We start from the raw sequence: 12,087 nt of genomic DNA on the forward strand, positions 1-12,087 counted from the left end.
TTATCATCTATAAAATGAAACTTCACCGATAGCACCTCAGAAAAATTGAACATGTGGGAGCAGAACTTCATCAATGTACCGTTGGCCGGTCATGGTTCCTCGATCAAGCATGTACAGGTCCATATGGCCATTGACCACGATGCCTGCCTACACCATGATACTGCTAGTCGATGTCAGTCCTTTTCCTGAATATTTTCGGGACGATAAACACTGCTAACCTTGTGCCATATCAGTTGCTGTCTAGAATTTGATGATAGACTGAATCTACTCTCATCTGAGAAGAGCATGATAGCCCAGTTGTCATTTGTCCAATTGTGATGCAGACAGCACCATTGCAAATGGGTGCTTCAGTGAACTCTTGAGAGTGGGACACACTCAACAGATCTTTGGGCATATAGTCCTTTCTTTTGCAAATGTCTTGCGACAGTTTTATGAGATATCTTAGTTCCTGTGGCTGCCTGTAAATGACTTGTCAGTTCACTAGCTGTGCTGCTCTTGTGCCTGCTGCACATTCCACTAGTTTGAAATGCTGCCCGTAGCCTAGAAATGATACTGTGTGTGGATAAATTCACAGGCAACATCTGTTATTTGCTGCCCTTCTTCTAGCTTTCAATTATTTTTCCACGAGTAAAATCATCTAAATCAGTGATTCTCAAAGTGGGGGTCGTGAAAAATATTTGGGGGGTTGCTGAAAAATTGATGCTAGATCAATTTTTTCAAATATTTTATAAATTTACTATGGATTCATGTTTAGAAATAATAGAAATAAAAAATATATAAAATAATTTTTTCTTAAATAAATTGCAGATATAAATAATAAAAATAATATAAATATTTAAATACGAGCCTAACCCCCTTCCTCCGGGATGTTTTTTGACACACACTTATTCTTCGGGGTCCATTGAAATTTTTAAGTGCAGAAGGGGGGTTGCGGTCCAAAAAGTTTGAGAAACACTGATCTAAATGATGCCTGGAAGACATGTCCAAAATTTCATTATTGTGGCTTCACTCCTTCCTGTTCAAATTTCACATCCAATGAAAATGTACTGTATGTGCAGATTGCCTGAAATCTCTTACCTGTGCTGTCACGTCGTCATCACGTGCAGAACTCAAACATTTGCATAAGTTTTACATAACAGAGTACATCACAATTTCAAGCATATTTCAACAGGCTGCTGCAGTTCAATTTCTAACCGTAATTGTTAAAAATAGCATCTGTCCTTAACCTCTTTGTTATTTGTGAAATGCTTGTCACCAAGGTGATATTTTAGCAGCCAAAGAAGTGGAAATTGCTAAAGTCTGGGCTAATTGGGGCTAAGTTAAGGCATTTGTTCAAGAAGTTTTATCCTTGTTATCCATTTCTTCTCTTGGTTAATTGAGTCAAATGAAGATAGAAATTATGATGAAACAGTACTTTCTTAGTCAGTAGAACTGGTTGTTATTTTTTTTGAATTGCCATGTGAAAGCTTTGCTAAATTTTTACTATCAAATTCTGTTATTCACTTTATAAGATTTCTTCTGTAAATAGGTTGATAATACTTCTTTAAAATCCCAAAAAACTATAAGCATAACCTTCTTTCCTGGTAGCATTGTCTTAAATTTCTTGTTTGAAGGTGAAGAAGGATGCTTCCATTACATTGAAGCATGTTTTGATTCAGGTTGTTAGTGATGCATCAATGTTTCACTGCCAGTAAGAATCCTGTTAAGCATATCTTTTCCTTCATATTTGTACTGAATGAGATGTTGCATAGATCTGTTTGATTCATTTTGTTCTTCCATAACTTCTCTGGAGTACCCACTATGTATACAACCTAGTGCAGTTACAACACTGCCTACAGTTACTCATCTTTATAATAATCTACCTGCTTCACAGTAGCTTTTGTTGCAGTTTTTTCGGGGTAACCAGGTTGGTCTCACCACTTTTAGGGTATCTTTGAGAAAATTGACCCAATTGTATACTGCTTTGTTATAAACATTTCTCTTTGTAAATAGGAAACATTTTCTTATGAATTCCTTTGCAGGAAGTTTTTTTGTTTACAAAAAACATGCAACGATATGCTGTTTTTCAACTGTACATTCCACAAACATGGTTTCTATTTTGAAACTGAGTTGGACATGTGCACACAACACCAAGTCTTCTACTACAATTAAGGTGGATTGTGCTGCCACCTAATGATACCTTCAGAAATTACTAATGACCATTAATAAATATTACTGTAAATAAATCACAAACTGATATGTAATAGCTAAAAATGCTATTCTTACATATTAGTTTGTGATTTATTTACTGACTTTTCTCATAAATAAACTTTGACTTGTCTTCAACCTGTCTTAACGTTTGTTTTTATATTTTATTTTATCACTTTTATAACTTTACAATTGTAAACTCCATTGTTACCACATCAACAACTTGACCTATGTCACGATTGCACTTAGAACAGTGCATGCCTCTACGGCAGCAATGAGAAACCTTTTCTGGATGCAGGCTACAAGTAAAATTTAGGCTTTCAATAGACTGCAAGCATTTTTATACACTTTTTATTAACTTTGTTTGTCTGTTTGCCCAGAATCTTGTAACTCAATTTCACCCAATTTCCAATCTAGTTGAAACCTTGCATATGTATGATTTTCAATGACAAAACATTTTTTATAGTTGCAAACAATTGTAGAAATTAGCAAACATTTTTAGTGAAAAATTTAAAGTTTGTAAAAATCTGATAACAGATGGTGTTACACATAGGGCCAATGCACTGTTCAGTAATACAATTTATGTAAAATCTTGTAATTCAGTTTTTTATCCACTTTCCAATTAAATGTTTCCAGGGAGAATTTCAATAATTGAGTGTTCCATATCATAAATCATCTCTTACTTTTTACAATACATTCTATCAATATATTTTGAAAAAGAGAATAATCAAATGCATATTTATCATCATTTAGTGGATTATCAGTTTCTAAAATACAGAGACCATGTTTTTTTACGAAGAGAAACTATTTTTTTATCTAAATCATTCTAATTTGCTTATTTTTCAAAATAAATATTTTTAATATAAATTATAATAAAAGTTATAAATAAGTAAAAATTAAAAGAAATATCTTTAGAACAATGTATAAAATTTTAAAGAAACATGCATTTCTATAGTAACCAATTCAAAAAAAATCCACAATTAGTTGCATAACTTTCCTGGCAAAAAAATTTTAATTGTGGTGGCACTATCTGATATTTAAAAACTTTTATTATTATTAATCATTATAAAACAACAAAAAATAAATTTTGAGGGTAGATATAAATTTTATAAAAAGTTATAAATGCTAATAATGAGAAAAACATAAGTCAAACCCCATCAGGATGTAACATATGATCCCCCTCAATCTTTAACCACCAAAATTTATCATCATCAATCCTCCTCACACACACCTCCCTGCAAAATTTCAGAAATTTTTGATAAAAGACACAAGAGTTATTAAGCTTTAAAGTGGATGAAGAAAATTGTGCTCCACATGTACAAACATCCATACATACAGGAAAAAGTGGGAAAATAACTAAAAAGTATAAAATAAAAAATATTTAAAAAATTTTAAAGAAATGCTTTTTATTCATTTAAATGCACTAAAAGGTAAAAAGTATTTTTTTCAACTTTCACAGTTATCTTAGAAAAGTGCATAACTGATAAAACTAGTATTATGCAACCAAAAATAAGTGTGGGGTGCTCATGGGAAGCTCATAAAAATTGATAGAAAGTGTAACTAAGAATATTTCTAAACATGAGCACCCATGCTTTTATTTTTGGTCATATAACATCAAGAATACTGTGAAAGCTGAAAAAATTATATTTTGTCTTTTAGTGTATTTATGTGAATTAAAATTACTTCTTTAAAATTTTTATTTTCTTAAGAGGATTTTTTCAAGTGGTTATTGGAGTTGTAGAGTACCCTGTAGCAACTAATGCCTGTGAAAATTTTATTATAACATTATCTATTTTAAATTTATAAGGTATTTATAAATATAGCCTGCTGTATTTTGTTTTCTGAATCATTCTGTATATTTTTTTTATGATGTTTTGGTGGAGGCTGTGGCTTGTACCCAGGACTTCCATCCATAAATATGGTCTTATCCTTAATATACTCTTTAAAAAAGACTAAAGGGGGTAGACCAGGTGATTCAGTGGGTTGAGGAACGGAACTACTTTGACCAATCCAGTGATCTGAGAAAGTTTGATTCAAGACCACTTGTATGTCTGAACTTCAGTGTATGGGAGCTCCATCTTGCTGGAAGATATTAGGTTGCATGTGTTTAATTTGTGAGAATACAAATATCTCTAACATATCCTGGTAGTTAGGACCATTTTTCACTGTTAATGGATACATGTGTTTCTTCATTGATCCACACCAAATGTATAGGTTAATAGTTCCTGTGCCACTCATGTATCACTTTAGGAGATCAGAAAATGGCTTTTTGTATGCATGGCAGAACTTTCACTACTAGCATAACTGATTTGAACCTTCAAGGTAAATACTACATTCTGAATTTTAACTGCTGCCACCAGTTGACACTCTTGATCTTGACAATAAAAATGGGTGATTGGTTGAACCTGTCATAGACATTTGATGCTGTCTTAATTAATTTTGCTTCTCATGTGCATCATAAAGTGCACGATGCCACTGTGTAGCAGTGGTGTGACCCTTTTAAACATTTGAACATGAAACTCGAAGTAGTGACTAATACTTTCTAACAAATTTCATTCATCTACTTACACAAGTGGATTTTGCAGAATGATTTAAAACTGTGGAGGTTGTAGAAATACCTTGTATTTTTTCCATAATGACTAGTGAGTCAGCAATGGGAATTTATAAAGAAAGGGAAAAGTTGAAAAATTACATCTAACATAATAGCAAGGTCTTGTCCACAGAAAAGCTAAAAAAAATATTGTATTGTTTGAGGTTTGCTGTGATTCTGTGTTAGAATGAAACCATGTAGAAGTAAGTACTGTGCTGCATGAGGGTTATCTGTATTAGCTATCTTGGTCAGTGTTATATTTGACTTTAAAATATAGTAGCTCCTGGTTAAATTGCATGAGAGGAAACAAACTAAATGAGCGATATATCAGATGGTGTGATAGAACCAATGCATCTGTTCAAATGTTTTGTCTATTTTCAATCTCCATGCAGACTTGCTTTTTTGTGGGTTGTATTTCATACAATAGTAGTTTGTCATTAATTGGAATAAGGTAGCATTTCTTTGCCAGTAGAAATTCAATAGCAACTGATTTAAAAAAAAAGAAAAAACTATTAGCGAAAGTGCTTTTACAATATATTTGGAAGACAGAAAATAGAATGATATATTTGAATGAATATTTGAATTTATCTGAATGTAATTTAAAGATATGGGTTATTGTAATTCAAATTGGATATTTTTAATTCCAGAAAGTATTTGCTTAAGCAACAGATATTTTTGTTTATTTAATAAGCTATCCTTAGGTTTATATTTTTTTAAAATATGGAATATATAATTCAAAATATTTGAATTTAAATTAAAGAAGAATAAATAAAAAAGATAATACATTAATATTTTTAAGTTTTAAAATGTCATAAAATATAATCAAATATAAAAGTTTATTCTTTAATATAAACTTTGAGATAAAATTTTTTCAATCCTTTGCATCAATGAACTCTTCTAAAGTTTTCTGTTTACAAAATTTGAACAAGTTTGCTAATCTAGTGTAATATAGATTCCTAATTTTTTTTGATAAGGATGAAATTTTACAGTTCTGTATAAATTAATAAATGCTACTAATATTGTTAATTGGTGGCAGGATGGCCGAGCAGTAAAGGTGGCAGCCTACCGCTCTGGGGGACCCGGGATCGAGTCCGAACGGGTCGAATAATTTCCAGGAATTTTTCGGGGGTGGTCCGTTCGGATATGTTGGGCCCGTCCCTCACCACCCGGTCGCCCCATTGTGGGTTTGGCTGAACCCATAATGGGCCTACTAAAAGAGGCCCTCTTAGTGCCCACAGGGTGGAAAGAGTTTAAAAAAAAAAAAAAAAAAAATGTTAATTGTCTTACTGGTAACATCTTGTCTATTCAGCCATTCTTGGAATGGCTTAAAAGTATATTCTGTGGAATAACTTTCATTATTCTGGAGAAAAAACCTTATTAATATACCAATTTTTTATTAACCACATAATCAAAGATGCATTCTCTATGCAAATGATTCATTGTTAAGTTTTTTGTTTAGTTAAGCAAATTAATATCAATTTATATACAGTATGTAAAAATTGTAGTTTATTACTTTCCCAGCTAATATATATAACAGGGAAAGTGTGACAATTGGTCAAAAATACCCCCTGCTGAGATTTTTATATTTCTGGACTCAGGACCTTGAAATGTCAACAAATGCAAAAAATTTGAAGATTTTTTTTTTCTGTATGTATGGATGTTTGTATATGTGGAGCACAATTTTCTTCATCCACTTTAAAGCTTAATAACTTGTCTTTTGTCAAAAATTTCTGAAATTTTGCAGGGAGGTGTGTGTGAGGAGGATTGATGATGATAAATTTTGGTGGTTAAAGATTGAGGGGGATCATATGTTACATCCTGATGGGGTTTGACTTATGTTTTTCTCATTATTAGCATTTATAACTTTTTATAAAATTTATATCTACCCTCAAAATTTATTTTTTGTTGTTTTATAATGATTAATAATAATAAAAGTTTTTAAATATCAGATAGTGCCACCACAATTAAAATTTTTTTGCCAGGAAAGTTATGCAACTAATTGTGGATTTTTTTTGAATTGGTTACTATAGAAATGCATGTTTCTTTAAAATTTTATACATTGTTCTAAAGATATTTCTTTTAATTTTTACTTATTTATAACTTTTATTATAATTTATATTAAAAATATTTATTTTGAAAAATAAGCAAATTAGGATGATTTAGATATAAAAAATAGTTTCTCTTCATAAAAAAACAAATACTGGTCTCTGTATTTTAGAAACTGATAATCCACTAAAAGATGATAAATATGCATTTGATTATTCTCTTTTTCAAAATGTATTGATAGAATGTATTGCAAAAAGTAAGAGATGATTTATGATATTTTATGTATTGTATTTTGTTTATTGTTATCTTAATATTCTTTTGGGAAAGATTAAATAATGGAAATTGCAAAAATGCTACTTAAAAATGTTCAAAATGTAACAAGGTCTGCAGACAGCATCAAGTAAAATATGGGTTTGAAATAAAAGTAAAGAACAATAAAGAAAACAATATTCATAATGTCTATATTATACTGTGTCTTTCTATTTTTATATCTACTGTATGAACAAACTATAAATTGAAAGTATTCTAATACAGTAGAGCATCGATTATCCGACTTATCGGTTAACCGACCGCGTTCTAGTCGGCAAATTCAAATGTCCGCTAGTGATGTGGCGCTACAATATTGGTTATGTCTTGGCTACTTTAATATTATTTTTGTTAAATTTTCGCATGTTTTAGCTGGCAGCACTGGCTCGACCGTGAAAGGGAGGCTAGTATTTAAACCAGGCCTAATACACTATACTAATAATGTATTTTTTTATACTTTTCGGTTTTCCGAATTTTCAGTTATCCGACCAACCCCAGTCTCCAATTGAGTCGGATAATCGATGCTATACTGTAATTTAAAAGTATAGATCTATATATAGCTGACTTATGAGTTATTGATGTAAAGAAGTCATTCAATTTCATATAGGCTTGTCTCTGGATAAAGTAACCCAAGTTTTTGGACTTCTTTACAGAAAAAGATTAGAACTAAGATAAAGTTTAGACAAATTAGAGCCTGAAAAATCTGGTTTAGATTTTTCAGCTATAATTTTAGGGAACTTTTAGCATGCAACTACCATATCTGAATTTAGTGGATGAAGACCTAATTTTAAAATTGCAAAGCATGACCATCTACTTCAAGCAGTTATGGAATGTCCGCAAACCATATAACCCAATATTTTGTAAACAAAGCATCGTTTTTTAAAGAAATCCTCAAAATTTCAAAATTTGTTATTTAATTCATAAAAAATGGTATCTTTTGGAATCATTTTTACTTTCCTGGCTGTTATGGAAAGTATGGTAATCGGCCAATAAGTGACCCCCAGGAGTTTTACATTTTTGGATTTAGGGAACCTTGAAACGCCTAGAAATGCAAAGAAATTCGGAGGTGATTTCTGTAGGCCCTATGTATGGATGTTAGTGTGGCCGATTTTTTTCATCTCTTTGAAGCTTAACTCCTGAGCTTTTTGTCGAAAATTTCTGAAATTTTGCAGGGAGGTTTGTTTGTTAGGGGATTGGTGCTATTAAATTTTGGGGGTTGGGAGGTAATGGGGAGTCGCGTGAATCTCCAGTAGGTTCGGACTTAATGACGATTTTACTTGTTAGAATTTACAATTTTTTATAAAACGCATTCCTACCCTCAAAATTAAGCTTTTTGCCATTTTATAATAATTAAAAATATAGGATTTTTAATAAATTATGATAACAGATGGCGCACCAAAATTCTAAATGTTGCCGGGAAAGTTGAACAACTAGTTTCTGGTTTCTTTTGGAAAGAGCTTATTTTTCTTGTTTGATCTTGCTAGTCCAAAGTTTTATATTAATTAAACTAATTTTAGTTATGCATTACTGGAAATCATTGTCAGTAAAATGTATCAAGCAAAACAAAATCTAAAAGATGTATTAATTCATATTTCTAGAATTCATTTACTGTATTGTTTTCCATTTACCAAAAATAGAATCATGTAGTCTGAAAAATATGTATCTAGAGTTAAAATAATATAGTCGATTTGAAGGAAGATGATAGTTCCTTTTTGGCTTCGATTTTATACAATTTTTACTTTATTTATTATTCATTAATTTATTCATTTACACATTCAGAAATTATGTAAAAAAATTGCAGTTACGGTTGATGTATATCATTGATGTATTTGAATTTATAGTTTGTGTCGTCTGTTATGAACAAGAATTGATGTTTCCGAGATAATTTATTACCAGACGTAGAGTATTTTTAATTAAGTACGTTCCAATATCAGTACTGAAAGCACTTAGTGGCGTCAGTCCGTCAGCAAGACTGAAAGAACAAGAATTGGATTCTGTATAGATTTTGATAAAGTTTTTCTAATATAATTCTAATATAAATTTTATTTTGTTAATGTGAAATGACTGAAATTCAGAAAAGTCAAACTTACCATAATTATGTTTACTCGCTGTTTGTTTGTCTACATCTTTACAGAATTTAAAAGCTAAATTCTATTTTATAAAATTTAATAAGTAAATTTGATATATAATTTGTTTTTACAGGTATCTCTAAATTTAATTTTTTTTAATGTTAAAGTGAATAAAGCTATAAAAACAATCGCGAAGAATATTTAGAGACTTTTCATGAGAAATTCTATTATAATAATTCTAGTTGTAGACTATTCATGAATAAGTAGTAGAGAACGACTATTTTTTTTTAAATTTAATTCCTTTTATTTGAAGATTTTTTTAGTTTTTTTCCACCATTTAGATTTAAAATGTAATTAGATTAGTATGTGACTAAAAATAAACATGAAAACTAATAAAAAAATTATTTTAATGAACAAATCAATATTAAAAATAAATTCCATACTGTTTTGTGATTATCACTTTAAAAAAGTTTTTTTTAAACTGATTTCGATTAGAATTTTATAGGCAATTAAAAATAGTTGTTCTTTAAATCATATGTGGAAAATAAAATCGAATTTACTCTAAATACGGAATTTGATACACAAAAAATTATATTTTCTTTTCTAAAAATGTCTTCTGTATGTAATTATTAAAATACTAATCGAACTTTATAAATTAAATTGTGTAGGTATAAAATATCTCCGTTAAAGAGCGGAAAGAAGTTCAATGCACTAGCTGTGATCGTTAAGGCATATAGAAATGAAATTATTAACGGAGTAATAATACTTGAATTTATTGGTTTATATTTAATATTTCTTGAATTTACGTAGATTTAGGACTCTCATATTCTCAGGTGAATCTGAATATTCTATATAGGTATAATTAATTGTACAGTTAAGCTTTTATTTGCAAAACATATAAACTGATGTTTTGAATAAAATTAGCGATTTTATAGCAAATTATAACTTGTATGTACTAAAAATAAAAGAGTTTTATTAGAAAGAGCATATTTTTATTCAAAATAATTTGTTAGAAAGCTGATCTACTCATTCTACTTGATACTGTCAGAAAGGACGTGGATTCAGTTCAAAATATTTGCCTATTTGTCAAAAATTTCTTTATTCTTTAATTTATAAAATATTTTCGACTTGTTGTAATTGAGCTAATTTAATAATTTTGCTATAATTAGGGAGGAGACGATAAGATACGAGTCGTTTTCTCTTTATGGATGACCTCTTTGCGTATCTCCTCCCTCGTAAATTGTTAAACCAGGAAGTAGTCGCTTCGATTTTTATCTAAAAAGTGTAATGACTACTAATTTCATTGAATGCATTTTACTACGTTATATATTATAAGTTTACGTGAAATTTAAAAAACTTCACTTATTTGTATAAAGAGATCAAACTTATCTTCAGTGACAAGATACGAAAATGTATACCAAGCTTTCTGTATATTAATTATTTTTTTGACGACATTTAATTTATTCTTTACTTCACAAACTATTTAACGATAAGCTTTTTCGTACAAAAAAATTTAGAAAAAGCTAACATATTAATATTGTATTCTCATTCTTACCTATTATGCTGCGAACTTGTATTTTTAGAACTTGTGTGATTAGATTTGCTTCGTTAATGTGAATAATATCTACGTGAAATCTGTTATTATTTATAATTAAGTCTTACAGTCACAACCTGTTTATGTAGAAAATTGAGTTTTATTATTTCATGGACGTCGATCTCATCTCCTCTTTTAACTTTTAATGACACAAATATTTTCCATATTCTATTTTTCTCTCTGAAATATTCCAGATTTTGAAGTTTCGTTTTTCTTTCCATAAAATAGAATATAAAGTTACAAACTTAATGTCTTTTAATATGACATTTTTGTATGTTTTAGATCAGATACACGAATATGTTTACAAGAATTTTTTTTATCGCAAAAATATCCAAAATCGTGTAAAATTGTATGTCGTATTTCGCCTATAATACTTCAAAATAATTACAGACATTCTAGTCAAAACAATTACAGAATTAAGTAGGACGTGAAGGAATAAGTAGCTCTTGTATCTACATTAAAGAATAGTTTCACACTATCAGATGGAAGGGAAAATCAAAACGGAATTTGATAGCACTTCATCTTATAAATGAGTCTATTTTACTGAAAATATTGAAATAGATTTTTAGGATTATTTAACTTATCTAAGCTATAGCATGCATCTTATTTTTTATCCAGATTTTGAATTTAAAAACAAATATAATAATGCTTATTTATAATTTTCATGTAATTAACATTTAAGATATAATAAATTTAATATATTTTAAGTTAGTTAATAATTTATAATAAATTTAAAATGAAAGTAGTTTTTAAATTTTATTATTGAATGTGTGTGAAAAATATCTTAAATTTTTGAAGAGTAGTTTTAAAAAAATTACCAGTTGTTTCTCACTTTACTACCTCGACATATAAAGATCGATGAATGGAGTGACCCTAATTTACCAAATAAAAAAAAATTGTCTGGAGTGGAGAAGATTTTAAATCAATTCAAGAGAAGCAGAATTACATATAAAAGTTACTGAAAAGTCAGAGATTTTAGTTATTAAATTTCTTCTCTGATTTGCTGCATCACGCGACAAGATAACAGGAAAAATTCAGTGAAAATGTTTAAAAGAAACGATGTGATTTTAAAAGCATAATATCATTAAATGTAAATTCAAGTTACTTGCTGGTTTTAAGATGTTTAAAGCTATTTATTATTCATAACAGATCTGGATATTCCCATCGAGCCAAAACCTTGTTTTCTATTATTAAATGTGCCATTATCGACGGACTTTATTAAATATAGAAATTGAATTGGCTCTATATAAAAATTGATACTACTTTATTTTCTACAAATTCTGATTTATGACTCT

The sequence above is a fragment of the Centruroides vittatus genome, unplaced genomic scaffold (genome assembly GCF_030686945.1).
Source record: "Centruroides vittatus isolate TY-2023 unplaced genomic scaffold, ASM3068694v2 contig_880, whole genome shotgun sequence".
Taxonomy (NCBI): Eukaryota; Metazoa; Arthropoda; class Arachnida; order Scorpiones; family Buthidae; genus Centruroides; species Centruroides vittatus.